Source organism: Glycine max, chromosome 5 (assembly GCF_000004515.6).
Source record: "Glycine max cultivar Williams 82 chromosome 5, Glycine_max_v4.0, whole genome shotgun sequence".
NCBI lineage: Eukaryota > Viridiplantae > Streptophyta > Magnoliopsida > Fabales > Fabaceae > Glycine > Glycine max.
Window position 1 is genome coordinate 31,638,004 of NC_038241.2, and position 21,019 is coordinate 31,659,022.

Sequence of the window (21,019 nt, forward strand, 5' to 3'; positions counted from 1 at the left end):
TTCGTGTGACTTGTTTTTTCCCGTGTAACATTGGTTGCTTTCGGCCTTGTGCAACTCAATATAAAAACATGTGCCAATACAAAAAGCATTAGTTTCATTTTCAACTGTATAACACAATAATTGGCTTTCTATTTAGCTAATTATTATGTCTATGTTCAAGACGTTCTAAGATTTCAAGATATTTTTTACGGAATAAAATTTCAAGATATGTACATGTGCATGAAAGCGCGCACACGTACTAGTATTTTTCTCATGAATCATATATATTATGTGTATAGTGCACATAAATTCATGTTTGATTTTTAAATATTCTATATTAATTAATTAAGAAAGAATAAAATTTATTTAGAATGTAAATTGGAGATTTTTAAAAAATATTTATATGAATACTTCAAGTTATTTAAAAATACTTTTTTAATATATGAAATACTTTTTCTTTTAAATTTCTTATATAATAAATTTAACAGATTATTTTTAAAATTATATCATATATATTGACTAAAATTTAAAAATATATATTTCAAAATTAATTCTATATATCAAATCTTTTAGGATTAATTTATTTCTTCAATGAAACATCATTGATATGCAAGAATTTACCTTAAAAAAGACCATCTAATTGTGCTAGCTAAAATATAAACTAACCACGGGCTTTATTCTAGTCTTTTTAAAATCTTTAAACAAAAATACATTATATTTAAATTTCAATATAAAGTTTGATTCGACTGATGAACTTTTTAGAGGTGAAAGATCATGTGTTTTTTGGTTAACGACTGAAACTTCTTCACTTGACTAGTATTATTAATGAACAATTTATATATCTTAAGGTGAATTATTGATAGTGCATGCATTTCCAATAGTTGAAAGGATGTTGCTATTTGCAACTTCGTGCATTATCAATAGTAGGTAATGTCAAAATGATGCTGAAGTAATGCAAAGATTGGGCAAAAGAAGTAAACATGGGGAAAGAATAATAGAGCACCACACATCAATAACAATAAGAATTCCTTTACCCATAAATAAAGGTCGAGTTGTGAGGCTTAGCTCGTACCAAAATATTAAAGGTTGAGAAGAAATGATTATGATTGTGCATCATAATTTATGTTTGATTAACCATTATTTAATATAAAACAATTATTGCAAATTAATAAAACCTCACCCCAAATATACCACGTGCTCACGTTGCCTCGAAAACATAAGTCGAAAGCTTGATTTCCCTTAAGACACCGACAGTCATCTAGACCAAAGAAAAAGGAAAAATTGTTTAGATTTAATTAATCAATGCTATGATTAAGAAATTAGTAGACTTTACAAAAACAATTCAACTTTTATAGATCAGTTTGTTTCAATTCTTAACAATTTCAGTTTGGTTTAATTTATTTTTAACGACCCTAGTTCCAGTAGATACTTAGAAGCAAGGGATAAGAAGTTTCTTAATTTTGGTGATCAAAATTTCAGATACCCTTTTCTGCATTAAATATGACAGACTATCATTTCTCAGTATTCAGGCTAGTGCGGGTTACATTTTTCTTGTCCTCCTTATAGGAAAAACAACATAAATTTTATCATCAGTTTGCTCAACTACACATCTATTTAACAATTGAGTGTGTGTTTGGGCAGATGTCAAAGATGCATGGAAAACAAGATTTCCAGGTCCAATCAACAATAAAACGCGGAAGCTACAGCAGGAGGCATTGTACTGGACGCAGATCAAATCATGTGAAACATATATCTAAACCTAATCGTCATCAAAACACGCATCATTCATGCCGACATCGCCTTCTCCATCGTCATTGTCCTCAGCTTGTGCTTGAACATCAAATGCTGCAGCATTGTCAGACTGCACATCATTATCTAATGTATCAACAGGTCCAGTCACCTGAGATGGTTCAGCCACCTTTGTTTGCAAGGATGTCAGACTCTCATCACTGAAGAATGAGGAATATGGTTGTGAAACCTGCAGATGAATGATGTTTAGTTGGTCTTCAGCTAGGAGCAAAATTTGTTGGGTCCATAATTTAATTAGGAATGTATTATGCATAGATTCAGGTCGACCACCAAATGAATATTTATGCAAACATTATAGATAAAAAGGACCATGTACTAACAGAGCATGCAAATTTTGATCAATTGGCCTCAATTAAAATTCTTAGTATAATGGATCAAATTCACTGCATTGCTAATAGTAGAACATATAGAGCGCATTTACTTTGAAGAAACAGTTCCTTTTCTCTGCATTTTCCACTAGCTTGTTCCATTGTTCACTCCTCCTTAATGTTGAGGCAGATCCAACCACCTATATCAACAACAAAAAATGGATCACATTCAGGCATATGGACCAATTGAAATTCTTGAAATCATCACATTAACCCCAAAAGATACAGTACCAACACTGCAGACTTTGCTCTAGTGATCCCAACTTTCATTCGCCGGATATCCTCCACAAACCCTATACCTTTATCTTTGCTCGCCCTGACACATGAAAATATTGCAATGTCCTTTTCCCGTCCCTGAAAGAGAGACGAGAGTATTCTTTAATATCAAATCTAATGTGCCAACCATGTAAGAATTATCTTTAGAGAGAGAAGCCCAAGTTACACGACAACCCTTAAAGTAATAATCCATTGAAATGAAAGAAATATTATATTATAAAATATATACTTCATTTAACCATGATTTATTGGTCCAATTTTTGATTTTTTTTTTATAATTTAATCATGTGAAACTACACAAAGCGTTGTCTATGGTGCAGTGCAACAGTTCATGTGGATGTATATCTATAACCAGCTATTTAGATCACTCAGAATCTTAGTCTTGCAAATGTCAGGTTTATTGTATTCCAAATGATAAACAATCAAAACCTTATTTTAGTATTTGCATAATTTATTATTAAATAATCAATACTAAAAGCAAAATTGAAAATGAAGGACATCATATGATTAACATTAAGCTAGTTTACCTGGCAACCATCAACAGTACATATATCCACTATTTTCTCAGCTGACATTCCAAAGGTATCTTCAAAACGTTTTTGGAAGAGCTTGACCTGTTGACTATAGGGTGATATAATTGCAACTTGGTTACCAGACTTCAGTGTCGGATAAAGTGAAATAAGTTTTTGATACAAGAATAGAACAAAGTCAACTTCCTCAACATTTATCCATGAGCCACTCCCAGGTGGCCGAGCCTCTTTTCCCTCATGAATGTCAAAGAAGCAGAAGGGGCCAAAGCAGCGGTAATCATGCCATGCGTGTATTGCCCGTGATTTGACTTCATCCCCATCTTCCAAGGAGTCTTCATAAAACTCTCTAGAGGGAAAGCTTCTTATCTGTTTGATCATAACATGATAAAACCCACTAAGAAAAATTGACAGGAAATTCAAAAGGAAGATAAAAGTAATAGAAGAAAGGAACACAAGTGTTGGGAAAAAACACACATCTCTTCATGCACAATGATGAAAGAACACACAATAAAATTAAGAAGGCAACACCATAAAGAAAAATAGAAAATATCACAAATTTATTTAACGTGATTTGGCTTTTCATGCCTACATCCACAACAGTTTATTTGTTTAACGTGGTTTGGACCCTCATTCCTACATCCACAACACAAGTTTGTTTAATGTGGTTCGAACCCTCATCCTTACATCCACAACCTCATCACAAGTTTTCTAGACAAACTTGTAAACCCTCTCTTCACATAACCCCCCTCTCTCACTTAGAGAGGTGACCCCCTCTTCAGGTTGGATGATTCTTCTCATCTCAAGAACCTCTATTTATAGACATGACATCCTAATCTTAAAAGAGGAAACAAATCCAAAGTAATTATAAAAGGAAAGCCATTGAGTACTCAAGGTCCAAATCCAAACAAGATTGATATAATACCTATTTTTTTAACTTGATGCAACACAATGAGAAACCCAAAAAATACATCATAAGTATGAAGTATCTGGTTAGTTTTGGAGGCAATTCTCTCGTGTTTCAACCTCTTGTTTCAGAGACAATTCCCTTGAGTCTCAACCTCATGATACTCATTTGGACACAGAACATATATTAAACAAATTAGTTTTGCAAGATTCTCCTTAACATATGTATTAGAAATGGGTTAGGTAAGGCCTAACTCAACTCCAAAACCTAATTCAAGGGGGAAGGATAGCCCAAGCCTTCTAAGCAGTATTTTAGCCATATTCCTAGCCAATATAGAACATCTTAACACTATGCACTAACCTCAGGATGCATTAGGTATTGAGTCTTCAATACCATATCTTAATGAAACAAAAAGGACAAGAAAACAAAAAAAAAATCAGGTGTTAGCCAAAAGAATGGTTTAATGTATTAAATTGATAACCATCACCAAAATAATTGTTTACCCATGATTCTTAGCAACGTCAGAAATTACAGTAGCTGGAAGTTGAGCAGGATCACCAACCTTAAAAAATAGCAAGAAAATGTAGTATCAATAGGGACAACATTCGCCCAAAATAATTTGAAAAGTCTTAGTCCAACAAGTTTTAAAAGGGTTCAATAATTGTTGTAAAACAACATTTCCATATATTTTGTCTAGTCAATTAGTAAATCAATAGACATGAATTATCAATCTCATCCCTGTATACCATTTCATATCTTTTGGATTGAGAGTTACAATGAATAATGAGTTTGCTTTCTTTACAGATGCTGTCAAAAAGGTATATTTTCCCTTGAAATCCGTATTTTATAAATGATGGATAGTTAACATGTAAATTAAGACATATCTGCAACTTAAATACTATAAAAGTAAAATAGTGTAGGTCTTCATAATGCAAGGATCAACGATGAAAAGTACCAGAAAAACTTTTTTGCATTGATTGGCTAAAGGAACAAGAGTTGCAGGCTCCACCTGTCATATTAAGAGATGAAATAAAATAAGCAACATCAGTTTTACATTAGATATTGACAATCCTTAATCTGCTCATTACAAATAATAAGTAAAGGGAAAATATTTCATCTCAACTACATAATAATAAATCATTTCAACTTTCCAAGATTGCCTATTTTCATTGTAACTTGGGAAACAAGAGTTAGAATTATTAGTCTAATTTAGGAAATAAATATTGTTTCCTAAAGAATCTCTTTACGAAATCCCTCTTGTGTATTTGGTTCTACTTGTTTCATGTATGATCTTTCTCAAAGTAAAGATAAATTATCTGTCATATTATGAAATTTCTTTCTTGGGTCTTCTTGACTTGGGGAACTGGGGTTACTAACTCTCCTACAAATAGATTCTTCAGTTCTGTTGATGTCACCTTTTTCAAGGATACACCTTTATTCAGTATACAAGTGGAACCAGATTCAAGATCTTAGGTCTTATCGCTGCCTTATCTAAGCAACCCTATTTTAATCCTCAAAAGTCAACAACCTCTTCCCAACCACAGCAGTTCTCTCCTTGCCTACTCACTTCTTAATTCTTATCAGTGTCATCCTCATCATATGCCTCCAGAAGTAGCCCCTTTCTATAGTCTAGTGATTCATTTCCTGCTTTAGCGTCTTCACCTATTCTAGTCCCACCTGAATCTCCAACTGACTTACCTATGGCTGTTCGCAAATGTATTTATTCTTCCTATAATCTTCATCCCATTTATAATTATTAGATAGCTTTGTCACATTGATTTTTTTGCTATTTTTTTGTTTCCCTTTCTTGATAACATGGATCTCTTATACTCCAAATACTTTCTACTCTATTATAAAAAAAATAAACCAATTGTTACACCAATATGAGTGATTGACTGATAACTAAATACATGAGTTAAGGACAACCAGGAAGAATATTATGATATTAAACTATGGAAGTAGAAGTAATTCAATTTCTTTTTCTTCATACAATTTAATGAAGTTGATGTTAGACACTTTTCATATTCCAGTGCTCCAAACATGCATGTTTAAGCTTGCGGGAGGAGCTGAGTTTTATATCATGAGATAAGTAGAATCCCTATAACAAGGAAAATCCTTGGGAGCACTGTCCCATTAAAAAACTTCACTAAAAGACATGAGGCCCTCTCATTTGACAAATATTTTTTTAGGGATTTTAGATATATTTCAGATTGTAGAATTAGTCCTCTATTACTTATTTACTCCGAGGTACATATGATATTTTGTATTCATCTTGCACAAAGATTATTCATTCGCTCTAAAGAAAGTGGCCAATAACAACTAGGAAAGCAAGCTGTTAAAGTTTAATAATAATTGTCAGTCCTCTCCGGCCCCAAAATAACTAATTTATCTGATTTATAATATAAAACTATTTCTGTCTTTCACCTAATAGCTTAAGCTTTCCAGATAGTTGCTTCATGGCATATTATCAGTCTCTATGATCAGATGGTCTAGAGTTCAATCCTTGCCTCCCCTATTCTTTTCTAATAAAAAGTTAAATTATAGCACAATATGGCTATGGACATGCATTATCCACGGTTCAAGCCCAAAGGACTCTTGTGAGAAGGGTTGAGGATGAGATAGATTTATAACAAAAAATTGTTCATATGTCTTCACCTGATAGCTTAAGTTTTAGGGATAGTTGGTACGTGACAGTTATTCCATCTGCATACTATTCAAAATTAGTTGCAGGAATATTTTCAGGAACTGCAGCAACTTCCTTTAGACCAAACTTTGGCAAGTTAGTTTATAATACAAGCATCTAACAAGTGATTCAGCAACTAAACTGAAGAAGATTTCACACTTACAGCTTGTGCTGCTTCATCTATAATCACAACATCAAAGCTGCGGTTTAGTTTACTGAAAACATGGGAACCACTAAAGCTGAGAGTCGAGAAGACCTGCCAAGCAAAAAGAAAATACTAAAAAAATCACATTGCATTTTGCTTTTCCTTTTGCATTCAACATAAGCATGAAATATATACAATTGTGGCCTCATCTAAAATTGCAGCCCGGAGACTATCATCATTACTTCCTGCAGGACCATTACTCTGTTTATTAGTAGATGATTTATTAGTACTGGCACGTTTTTGTTTCATCTGCACGTAAAATTTTAAACATGAAAATTTGACCCAAATTACATTTAAGTGCAGATTAACAATACAAATTGCAATATAAACAGATATCCTGTAAATAAAATTTAGACTACCAATTCATTAGTCAAAAAGTACAGTCAAAATTGGCAGGTTTGAACCAAGTTCAAGAAATATGTATTAAGCTCAAAATTCATTTTCGTTAACAACATTATTTTCCTCAAAGGTCTATAAAAGTTCATCAGTCATCACCATATCTTCAGTGGTTGATACTTGAAACACATCATAAATAAAGCTAGGGGTGATGAATATGCTTTGGGCTTGAAATCTACATATTAATGTGTTTTGGCCCAATTATAAGATGTATGAAGCTTGAACACAAATTAAAATCATTTCAGCGATCAGAGATCCTTGCAATAAAAGCAAAAAGATGTAAATAAGTTTTCAGTCCTAGTGAAGTGATGATGAAGCTTAAACATCTTCAAGTGCAAATGCAATTTTGGCACAGTTCATGGATACCTATTGGTCAAAAGCCTACAGAATAATGCAGGTTTTTGGTTCATAACAATGGCATTGGTGTCAATATTAAATGAGGATCTAGATTCCCTAAACTCATCTCTCTATTTTATTGTTATTACCCTCTCTCTCCCTTTCAGTTATTCTACATTATTTCCTTCCCCAGTCCCCACTCTCACCTGCCACATCAGCAATCTGTTAGGTTCAACTCTATTAGCACAACTATTCTCCAGGTTTCCCATTCTGCCCTTGTTTCAGTGGATTAGTCCACTGCATCCCTTTGTACCCCTTGGTACCTACAACTAAGTAATGGGGTCTATCACTGTCACTCTGGACGTCCGTACAGGCATTCAACAATAAGAATGGTGAGAAGATAAAGTAATCTAAAATGAAATAAAATATAACCTCCTTCACAGATGCCTGAAACACATTCACCAGCATAATTAACTCCAAACAATCGATGTTCTTTATAGTAACAAATGTTGCAGTCTTTTCATCTACAACCTTTGTCCCTATATATAAGACCCTTTCAATTAATTCAGTCTTTAAGAAAAGTAGTTAATTTAGTTAAAATCACATTAAATTTGTCAATATTTGTACTACTCTTCCAAGATTATCCTTCATTTCTCTCTCCACTTAATTGCTTCTCACCTAATTAATTAATGTGGCTTCTATTCTCCAGTCCTAATAAGGGAGAGTGTAACTATTTAAGGGTATTATAGGAAACAAATATTTAATGCACCAAACAATTAGAAGAGGGTCTTATAGAAAGAGACAAACAATAAAGTGAAAAGGATCTCATATATAGGGACAGATGTAATAATTTTAGACCATGCATTATATTACAGCTCTTCATTAATTTAATGAAAATGTTAGCATCCCCTTAGGCTGATTTTTAACATCTAAAAGTGGAAAGTTTTTATTGAAAAAGAAAAAAAGAATTATTAAATTTTTATATTTTCAAATCAATAAAAGTTTTCTTTGTCAATAAAAACTTACCACTTTTAGATGCATAAATCTGCCCCAAGTAACACCTGACCTATTAATTTAATAGCTAAGCTCCCCTCCTGACCTGCCAGGCATGATTATGGCATTAAAACTAAATTTTACAGAATATGGAAGATTAAATAACAGCAGTGGCAGCATAGCTAATTAAAACGCATTCGGTCTAATCTTCCATACAAGTTCATCCAGGGAAACAGCCTTGATAGAATGATGTGCTTTGAGACCAATCCGCACAATTTTAGGGCAATAAACACGATCATTTTCATCATGTATGCCTGAGAACATGCATGAACAACAATTAAAAAATAAATATGCAATCATGATAAGATTAAGATTGTATAGAAATAAGGCCACACAACCAGGATCACAATGACATCTCCCTAGTAAAGGTGTCCCAGTTGAAATCTTAACCCCCACCCGAAACAGAAAACTAAGAGGGACAAAAATCATACTGCACTAAATGCATCATTTTTAATTTTTATATAAGGAATCTCAATTCTGCAAGCTTCAGAACTCTTGGCATTAAAATTTAGTACACAAATACTTTCAGCTGACTAATTGCCAAATTTTGCATGCTATCTGAACAAATAATCCTTGGCACTCTTTTGCTCTAGTAGCATTGCTGCATAACGCAAGGAAATGTAGTGCAAAAGAAAAAACTTCTTTCCCATATTAAATGCATTAGAGAAACTTCATACCTCCATTGAAAACCCTCAACACAATCTCATCAAGGGCAGAGTTTGATGGGGCGCATACTAGCACTCTTACACGATACTTACGATTTGAAGTTAGAGCTTCAGGTTTCTGATAATACCCATCATTAGAGAAGATATTATTTTGCAAAATCAACAATTTTAACCAACGAAACAGTACTTACTAGTTCATTTCCAGTAGTTGGAAAAAACCATCATCACCATCTTTCGGCATCAAACTATCCCTTGGATTAATACCATTAAACCATGGAGACGCTAGTGCCCAATGTCTTTGTCTGCCAAAGGAAAAGGGAATAGAAAAAATAAAAAAAAAAATCTTCTAGCAAGATGAAATATGAAAAGTGCAATCAACTAACAAAGCTAGCATAAAAACCATCTTTGTCCTATTTTAATAGTTCTTGGGGAAGAATGGTCATCATCCAAATTGATTATAAATGAATAACTCTAGATGGTACAGCAATATAACAGAAGATCTGACAGGTGAAATTAATCAACAAGGTGATTGTGGAATATCTAATTTAAAACTAACTATAGCAAGGCACTAGTGCAACATCATCTAATCGAATTAAATTGTTCTTGAATTCCACAAAGCCTAAGAGTGAAAGAGGAAGCCAATATGCAAGGCATACTAAGGACGCCAAAATCAACTTCATCAGTTTGGAAGTGTACTCTGCTATAGACTTGCATTCATAACCTCTACTAAATAATAAAACTGACTTATCTGACCTATACATCAATCATCCAGAATTGTACTTTGATTAGAATCTCTTATTAAATGAAAACCCTACTTATGAATACTCTTATCCAAATACTTTCTTTGGAGCTTGGAGAATTCTAAAGTAGAGTTAAGCCAGTTTGTTTTCTCACTCTTATCATCCTTCAACAACACAGATATCAAATAAGTAATCATCCAGATCACTTACAGATATCATGCCCTTAACTTTAAACAATCCTCCCAGCTTCTTATGATGCTAATTTAAAGTTATACCAACTTATGTGAACAGAAACCAAGAAAATGTGCACTTAATTACAACTATTTTCTTGATGTTTACTTTACGATATAATATAAATATCAATTTTTACCCTCCTTGTTGCACTTCTACTTTGATTTAAAACAATATTTAAATATGAACCACTGGAAGATAGGCACAGCCAGAGAGGAAAAATGTATAACACAATGCTAGAAGAAACCAATAATGTAAAGAACAAAAAATTTGAAGATGTCCCAGATGGAGAATAAAAAGAAATATCATATCAGAATCACAGGAAAAACCAACATCCATGACTTGAAGTTGTCTTGAATAAGTGAAGCCTAGATATTCTCAAAGCAAATCTTACTTCTCCTCAATAGGTAATTGTGGTCCCTGACTTAGCTCATAGGTCCTGCTTCCAAGAAACAAATATCAATAAACATATGTATGAGCAAAGAGAAACATTAGGCAAAAATGTGACCATAAATTGCTTGGTAGAAGCAAAAATTGCTTCAAAATCTCACATCTACCAGACACACTCTTATAATGCTTTGCCCAAGACAATAATCAAAACCAAAAACAGAATTTTTAGACATAGAAGACTACAGAAATGCATAAAAATATTATACATACTTTGAATGCATTCTTGTAGGAGTAGCATGCAAAATGGTACTTAGAATCCCAAGTATGGTCTGAGTCTTCCCAGTCCCTGGGGGCCCCTGAAAGAGAGTTGTTAGGCTCAGCTACAATTTTTTTATATATATATTAAAAAAAATACTATACATTGATAACAAGTTAACAACCCAGATATACATCTCATAATATCTAGCAAAGGGATAATGCATGTCAATAGAAATTACAACAGCAAGAAAGGACCTAGCTTCAGCAAAAAAATCTGGAAAGGACCTAGTGACATGATGCAAATGGACATTATAACCTGTTTTCCAGTAGTAAAAAATTACAAACTCTAACTCAATGGCCTAGCTTTCAAGCTTTGTATGATAAGAAACACAAAATAGCAAAGGATAAATTATATTTGTTACAAGAAATCAGGAACTGAACCAGTTCACAATTCAACCAGTCTAACTGATTAGTCTGTTTCTTACAGAACTTTAAAAAAATAATGCTCAGGCTTTTTGAAGCTCAAAAAGAATATCACGACTAATTTAGCCTAAAATTAGAGAAAAAACTGGCTGGAAGACATCTTGAAATCGGCAGTTCTTTGTAATAAATTTCTCCCAATTTCTAACTATAAAAAACAAGTCTTTTTACAAAAAAATTCAGCATACACCGATAAACATAACATCAAATATTACCTAAAACAAACGGCATGTATGCAAAACATTAAATGAATTTTACAGCAGAAGCAAAGCCAGACATAGAGGCCAACCTGTATCAGGACAAAGACTTTTGATGATAGACCAGCCTGCAACAGAAATAAAATGTTACTATGGAATAAATAATGCTACATGAGCTTTATGTCTTGTAAAAGAATAAAAACTTTTGATCGATCCTCCCTTATAAAGATTCTTTGGTCCTTTTTTCTCTCTTCTTTGTTGTTTGACTTATAAGTTACTATGGCATATGTTGCAAAGGAGATTTTTCTTATAATTGTACATGCTTGGATGAGCTTTAAACTAAAAAAGCAAAAAATAGCTAAACTTTTATGCTTCTTGAAAGACCTTACAAAAGCTAATTTTGAGAAAGGAGAAGCTATTCAAACATTAAAAAGTATTTTTTGAAAACTGCATCCAAATTGAAAATAGCTTTTACTTTTTTCAGAAGATCTTTCCAACAGCTTCATCAACAAAAAGACATTTTCTCTTCCAAAAAAGTACTAAGAGTTTCATAAAACAAAAGAAAATGATAAAGAAAGCATACACGAAGATGGGAAGAGATTGGTGAGCTTTTTAAGGTTTTTGTTTTACTGTTCTTTTTAATGTTGATTTTAGGTAGTTTGCTTTGGAGGTCACTTGCTCTTGCATTTCTTTTTTTTTAACTCCTATATCAAAACAAAAAGAAATTGAGATGAGATTTTTTTGGTATAATTGATTGAGATGAGATTGAAATTATAGAATCTAAGCCTTTAACATGTACAGAAGAAAAGAAAATGAGGGAAAACAAGGAGCATGCTCAAACTGGGAAAACTTGGAAACAAGAAAATGAGAAACAGGACTCTGAAAGATATGTTATGCATGATAATATGCTTGAAGTACTACATCCTGAATTTTAATTATAGCATCCTTTTAACTAAATGTCAAATCCAAACTTGAAAATATGTCATCTTAAATAATTGCCAGAATCCCTATTTATCCTTTCCAAACAATATATCAGCAGCTAACAATGATACAAAGAGAAAGAACACTGGATTGCTTAAAAAAAAGCAAAAAGATAATTAATAAACCTGAAACTCAGTTGATGAATAAGTTTTTGTTACTCTATTGAACTTCTAAACTAAAAACTTACTGTTATGGCCTCACGTTGGTACTGATTGAAAGCACTTTCAACATATTCCCTCAAAGGGATTGGGATTTTCCAACCCTCGGCTTCTGTGCCAAAATTCTCTCCAACTGCATTTAATATTAAATCCTTGTATGGGAGACAGCTTATAGTTCGTACAGCCAAATACTCACGAGCAATGGTAGATAAGCTGCACAGCTGCATGATTTTCACATTGGATCAAATTATAAGAACCTTTCAGCTGTTAAGAAAAAAATAATGAAAACCTCTATACCTTTTTTATAAATTAATAAAACCAATTCATTAGTCAAGGATGAAATCCCCCAAGTATAAAAAGCACACAATTGATATCACTTAATTCTATACAAGGAAAGGGGACAAACTAGACCAAAAAAGTGGAACTACATTTTTTTTTATCAGCAAAATTAATATTATATTATAAATAATTCAGTACACGGGGTACTGATGAGTGTACAGATCTTGAGCCAGATAAACAGAAATATGGTGTCCTCATACAAGCAATATCTCAAGAATTAGGAGATCTTATATCTGACAGAATGCTTAGCTCAAAACTATCCAGTGTCTATATACTTACCCCTCCCTGATTACAAAAACCATCACTAATATTACAGGACCAGTGGTGAAAAGGTATGTCAAAACCTTTTTCCAGATTTTTTAGCCACGTCCAGCACAAGAAAATAGCACCCTCCATGAATTTACTAACATTGAAACTTTCATTTAAAAGATAATCTGGTTTCTATGCTGCCAAATACTCCAAGTTAAGGAAATCCACCAAATATACCAACGCTGTATCCTGATACCAGAAAACCTCCCAAAAGCATGTTGGAGGAAGTGTTGTCTTGGAGTTTGCAGAAATGCACCGCTGATGTTTATCCAGGACATCGATTCCCACCAAAGCGGCAGAATTTTACTGCAGCTGAAAAATAGGTGTGCTGTATCCTCTTCCTTGTTTCTGCAGAATAGGCACATAGAATCAATACTTCCAATATTTCTCCTACGTAAGTTCATCTTTGTTGGCAATCTGTCCCGGATTAATCTCCAAGCGAAGAAGGAGGCTTTGCTTGGGATCTTTAATTTCCACAGTTCATTAAGAGCTCCATCTTGATTCTCATTTGTGGTATCTCTCATAAGCAACATGTACACATTCCCCACTGTATAGTTGCCACTTGAATCTCTCTTCCAGACCCACTTGTCCTGTCGGTTAAGATGTATTGTAATACCTTCTATGTCCCCTAGGAACTTAGAAGCCATATGTATTTCTACATCAAAAAGTGGTCGCCTCAACTGAAATCTCCACCCCCAGCCTGCATCTAATAAACTCCCCATCTGCTGGATAAACTGTTCTTGCTGGTAAGAATTAATGTATAGCCTAGGGTACTTCAGCATGAGTGGTACACCATCTTCTCTCCAACCATCCTCCCAAAATCTCACCCTTGCTCCGCACTCCACCTTCCATTTTATCCCTTTTTCAAACCAATTACGCTCCTCAGTAGAATGAGTAATGAATCTAATGTCTTGTCACCATAAGGATTCACTTTTGACCCTTCTTTCCTCATCCAAGTTCCTCCATCCTCCGTATTTTGAATCCAACACCCGAGCCCACAGTTTCCCTTGGTGATGGAATAAATTCCATCGCCATTTTTCGAGAAGGGCATAATTAAATTTCCTTAGGTACCTAATTCCCAGTCCCCTTTTCTCCTTTGGTAGGCAAACTGAATCTTAGGGTTGTCAATACAGGCCGGCCCGCCCCGCTAAGCAAAACGGGCTACCTTTCCTAGCCTGGCCCGTTTCAAGCTGGCTTGCTTGGCCCGCAAGCCACCCGCCAGCCCGCCAATTTATTTATTTATTTTTTCCAGATTTTGTATTGTCCTTTATCATTGTTGGTAACATCAATTTAGCATTGTCCTTTATTGTTGTTGGTAGCATTAACTCTTGTCACTTTATAATTTTTTATAACTAAAAATAATAATATACTAGAAGTAAGCAATAAAAGAATAAAACCTATCACAAACATCAATATCTAGAATCTAGATGACCTTCAGACCTTGTCACCTTGTGTGCCTCTAATCCCTCAAAACTTCCTGTATTTAAGGTTTTTACACAGATTAAAAAAATATTTATATATACAAACTTAAACTAAATTATTCTAATTTATAAATCATAAAGAGAAACTAAAAGTCCACAATACAAAATAATTATCCAATAATTGTCCAATAACTCAAACTCAATAATAATAATCATAAACATAAACTCAAGACTACTCAATGTCCAATAATTATCCACAAACTCACATTAGCATCAAAGTCAATGTCCACACTAATAGTCCACAAACTCACATTCAAGCATCAAAGTCAATGTCCACACTAAAACCCTCAGTATTACAACTTGTCCATAAATCACAAGTCAAAGAAATCCTATTAGGGATGGTCATCGTGGTGGCTTTAATCGTGGTGGTGGCTACAGTCGTGGAGGCAATGACTCTAGCTGTGCTGGAGGTTGTTGTGGTGGCGGCAAAGGCCGCAGTCGTTATGCAAATTTTCAGTGCCAAATTTGGTCACACGGCAACGGTGTGTCATTTACGCTATGATTCTGATTTTCAGCCAAACGAGTCTCTCACTCTATTGGAACCGGTGTTTCAAGGCAATTCATCGAACACCTTTGATTCAAAACAGAATCCAAGAACTAATTTCCACAAAGATTCCCAACCTAGTGCAATGCTGGTTAATTCTGAAAATCAAGATCCTAACTCTACTACTTGGATACCTGATTTTGGTGCATCCTTCCACGTAACTGGAGAGTCTCAAAACATACAGCAACTTGTTCCTAATGACCTCTACAAGTTTCGACATTTTGCACTCAAAGACTCTGCTTCAGCCACCTGCCTACTTTCAAATTCCAGTGTTCATTTGTTGTTACTTTTGTTTCTAGTAGTTCTAATACACATTTATGATTCCATTCTAAATCCAATTTCTAATGTTAAAATAGCACCTAGTACTAACTCTCAAACTATATGGCACCTTAGATTGGGCCATCCTAATGCTAATGTACTAAGGATTGTGCTTAATCATTGTAATACACCATAGTTAATAAAACTGTTTGAATTTTGTGCTGCTTGTTGTGTTGGTAAGTCACATAGACTACAATCTTCTCGTCTCAAACTATATATTCTGTTTCTCTTGAACTTATATACAGTGATTTGTGGGGACCATCTCATATTTCATCCTCAAATGGTTTCTCTTCTTATATAAACTTTGTTGATGTCTATTCTAAGTTCACTTGGATCTATTTTCTTAAAATAGAAACGATTTCTGTTTTTCAGCAATTTAAAACCATGGCTGAACTCCAATTTGATACTAAAATAAAGAGTGTTCAAACAGATTGGAGAGATGAATTTGGACTTCTTACCTCATTTCTTCAAACCCATTGGATCATTCACAGGCTGATTTGCGCTCACACACATCATCAAAATGATTTTGTGGAGAGAAAACACAGGCATATAGTTGAGTTAAACCTCACTCTTCTCAAACAAGCTTGTCTCCCTTTATAATTTTGGGATTTTGCCTTCCAAACTATTATTTATTTGATAAACAGACTTCCCACTGCCTCTCTTAAATTTCAAGTTCCTTATATTGTTTTATTCAACAAGTCACCTAATTACAATTTTTTGAGAAACTTTGGATGTTCTTGCTATCATTTTCTCAGACCCTATAATAAACACAAACTTATTTAAGGTCACATGAGAGTTTGTTTCTTGGTTATTCCACTTCTCACAAAGGCTACAAGTGTCTCTCTCCTAAAGGCAAATTATATGTTTCCAAAGATGTCTTCAATGAACTTAAATATTCGTACAATGATCTTTTTCCATCTTTGTCCACCTATGTCACTTCTTCTAAGAGTAATTTTTTACCTATTGCTCATATTCCTCTTGTTTCACCTTCTCCTAATGAACTCACTCCTTCTTAACATGCTGAGACTAATTTTACTTCTATAAGTGTTGACCCTTCTATATCCCTCAATACTGAACTCCCTAATTCTCAAAATGTCACACCATATTTTCCTCTTTCAAATGCTGAACCAAATTTTGTTACTAATGAACAGCCTAACACTGCTTCTGACTTAAACAGAAATTCATGTGAACTATCCATTACCTCTTCTTCTCATTCTCACACTGTCAGTTCTCCTTCTTCTTCTAATCCTGTTCTTCCCTCACAAAATTTCCATTCTGTGCAAACCAGATCCAAGTCTGGAATTCATCAACCTAGGCTGCATCCTTCACTATTTTTGGCACATTGGGAACATAAGACAGTTAAACAAGCTCTTGCTGACCCTTAATGGTTTGCTGCTATGAAACAAGAGTATGAGGCTCTTCTTAACAATAAAACATGGGATCTTGTTCCTCTTCCCAAAGACAGACAAGCTGTGGATTGTAAGTGGGTCTTCAGAATTAAGGAGAATGTTGATGGGACAGTTAATAGGTTCAAGGCTAGGTTAGCAGCTAAAGGATTTCATCAAGTTGTTGGTTGTGACTTTAATGAAACCTTTCTCCTGTGATAAAACCTGCTAGAAATAGGCTAATTATCACTCTTGCTATCACTAATAAATGAGATTTGTTCCAGCTAGATGTCAACAATGCCTTTTCAAATGGCTATCTTGAAGAGACTATCTACATGCAGCAGCCACAAGGCTTTGAAAGTTCAGATAAAACCTTGGTTAACAATCTACAAAAAGCATTGTATGGCCTTAAACAAGCCCCAAGACAGTGGTTTGATAGGCTAAAAGGAACTCTGTTACAGCTTGGGCTTGCCACCAGCAAGCGTGATCCTTCTTTGTTTGTTTATAAAGACAAAGGACATATTATCTACATTTTTGTTTATGAAGATGATATTATTATTACTAGTACCTCCAATGTTATAATTCAGCAACTCACCACCAAGCTTCATTCCAATTTTTCTCTTAAACAATTGGGAAAACTTGACTATTTTCTTGGCATAGAAATCAAATCATTGGCTGATGGGACTATACTACTGACTCAAAGCAAATATATCAGAGATTTGCTTCAGAAAACCAAAATGGCAAAAGCACAATCTATTTCTTCCCCTATGACTGCTAATTGCAAGTTAACCAAAGTTGGCTCAGATTTACTTAGCGATTCATCTCTCTATAGGTTTGTTGTTGGTGTTCTCCAATATACAACCATTACAAGGCCTGAGTTAAGCTATGTTGTGAACAAGGTCTGTCAGTTCACGGCTAATCCTATGGACTTTCATTGGACAGCTGTTAAATGCATTCTAAGGTACCTCAAAGGCTTTATTCATCATGGTCTGCATTTCAAGGCTGTTCCTTCCTCTCAGCCTTTAACTATGAAAGCTTTATGTGATGTTGATTGGGCCTCGGATCCAAATGATAGAAGGTCTACGTCTGTTGCAGTGATTTATTTTGGTCCTAATTTGGTCTCATGGTGGTCCAAGAAACAACAAATTGTGGCTAGATCTTCCACTGAAGCTAAATACAGGAGCTTGGCTCAAGCCACAACTGAAGTTACAGGGATTCAAACTCTTTTAACAGAGTTATTTGTTCCTTTTCAGACCCCAGAGATTTACTGTGACAATCAAAGTGCAGTGGCTATCACTCATAATCCAGTTCTTCATTCCCCAACTAAGCACATGGAGATTGACATCTTTTTTGTCGGGGAGAAAGTCTTAGCTAGAGAGCTCGAAGTGTATCATATTCCTGCTATATATCAATGGACTGATGCCCTCACTAAGCCTCTATCACCAACTCGGTTTTTTTTTCTTAGGTTCAAACTCAATGTAGTTGAGTCTATTTCTAACCCTCAACAACGACATATAGCAGTACTTACAAATAAGTGAATAACCTACCAATGGAGGACCAATCAAATCCATGACCATTTTTATATAATAGATAATCAAATATGAAATATCAAGTGCAGGAGGGAATTAAATATAATGATATTTTATCTTTTTTAGAGTAGCTAATCTCCTCCTTCCTCCTCCTCAAAATATACCTAATATGTGTAAAAATGCATACATGTAATTGAAATATATAAAAATGTAAGTTTAATTATTTCATGTGATTGAAACACACGCACATTGTCAATGGAAGTAACTGCCAAGAATAAAAGAATGTATTATGAAATCAATATGTTTTTTTTGCCATTTGTGGCCTGATTTTAGCAAGTGAAACTTCAGGCACCCTTGTATAGAGCAAAAACCAAATATCATAATAGTACCTGACATGTAAAGTCTTCATCTAATTGCAGTACTCAAGATAAAACTAAAGAATGCATATACAACAAAGAACAATGTCAATATTATTATTATTTGCAAACAAGCAATGTCTACAAAGGAATATTTTTTATTCTTAACAAAAAATTATAATATCCAAGAAATGCCATAGTAATAAAAACATTAAAATTCATAGTTGATAGGCAAACTACATCTTTCCTCTGGCAAGAATACAAGATAGAACAAGTTACCTTCATAAAATATAACTGTCTCTCTGTCTCGCATATATGAGAGCGCATGTTAAACAGTCTGGGGCAAGATTGTACATTATCTGTATTGAAATTTGAGAACTCTCCAGCAAGATAGAGTCTAACTCGAAGAAGCCTTGTTTCAAAAAATTTCCGCACATGTTCCACCAAGGCAAATGCATAAACAGTAGGTAATCTTTTGCCATTCAAAAACTGTGCAGTGACAAATATTGATAGCAAATCAGGTCAAAATAGGCAAACAATTCAAAGTCCAAAAGCACAAAATCTCTTATCACTAGTAGTACCTTCTCTTTTGAAAGCAGCAAAAGATCATTTTGTGATATTGATTCTCCCTCGTTTATTTCACACGGAAATTCTATAAAGTGAAAGTCATCCGCCTCACTCCAACTTTTAACCACCCCCAATTTCCATTCAGTAACTGTGGTCAGGCAAACGAAAAAAGTTCTTTAGCAACAAAAAAAAAACCTCCAAACTTTTTTTGTGCGCCTAGGGTATCTCAGCCAAGAGCTGGAGATTAATCTAGAGATTTATTTAAGGGGCTACTCTCTCCTAATAGATATTCTCCCATACACACAGACTTGGGGTCAAACTCCTGACTACATGCTTAAGGAGTATACTTACATTTCAAACCATACCACACCATATTGAAAGGGGGAACCGCAATTTAGGCAGAGCTTTAATAGTCCACTGGCAAGTGCTACAATGCCATTAACTATAGACAATGCTACATTGCTACTGCTAGAATAACAATAATCCACTGAAAAAATAGACGCGAAAATAGTTTAAATTAAAAATACCCTCTTCCTCCTCTTTCTCCTAAATGATCTGGGATTTGGCTTCTTCAAAGACGAGGGACTCGTATGTGGCAATGTAATCATCAACATCTTTGTAGCGTTGCTTCACCTTCACGAGTGTCGGCACCACAGTCCCTTTCTTCTCGTTGTTTTTCTGCTTCTGAAAGCATCAAACTTGAAAGACTTATTATTGAATGTAAAAACAAATGAACAAAGAAATAAAAAAGAGTAAGGGAATGAAGTGAATTGCCTTGGATTTCTTGAGGAGAGCAAAGTAGTCCCAACTAAGAATAATCTGGTAGAAGCGGCGGATTACAGATTCTTCCTGAAGCTTTTCCTTCCCCACCACCGCCATAACAACAACAACAACAACAATCACTGAACGAGACAAGAGACACAGGGTTTAAGACTAAAATAAAAATCACCCTTTTAAAACAAAACTAAACCCAATACTATTGTTAATGTCAAAGAATGATTTTTATCTACAGTGCGTGCAATCAACATAAACACTGTGGTTCCTGAGACTTGAGAGTGTGATTACCTGGAAAATGGTGCGACTGCAACGCACGGCGGCGGCCTGGTGGTTGGCGCGGCAACCAGTGGCGCCGGACGGGCCTCCAGTGGCTGCCGCGACGGCGGTTGGAGGTTGTGCTCGTGCAACGGCGCGGGACTTTACTCTTAGAAGTAGTGCATTGATGGGCTTTTACATAATAATCCTGATTTAATCCGCTAAAAAGTTTATTTACTTTTAATAAAATGTAATTCATACAGAGAGATATTAATATAATTTTATTATTAAAAAAATTGCATACAAATACTACAATAACCCTAAATTTTATGTTTATTAGCGGAAATACGGGAGCTGTCACGCCTGTATGTTCATATTTTTATTGTGCTGTTACGTTAAAAAAATTAATATATTATAATAATTTATAATTATAATATATGAATTTTATTACACATCCCAGATGAAAAAATTAAAAAACAAATTGAATAGCATAACTAAAAATAAAAATAATTAATTGTCA

General features: G+C 34.3%; 1 pseudogene; it reads right to left on the minus strand.

Moving 5' to 3' along the window:
- Positions 1 to 992: 992 nt before the first annotated feature.
- Positions 993 to 20,758, minus strand: LOC100817533 (probable helicase MAGATAMA 3; annotated as a pseudogene).
- Positions 20,759 to 21,019: the final 261 nt, after the last annotated feature.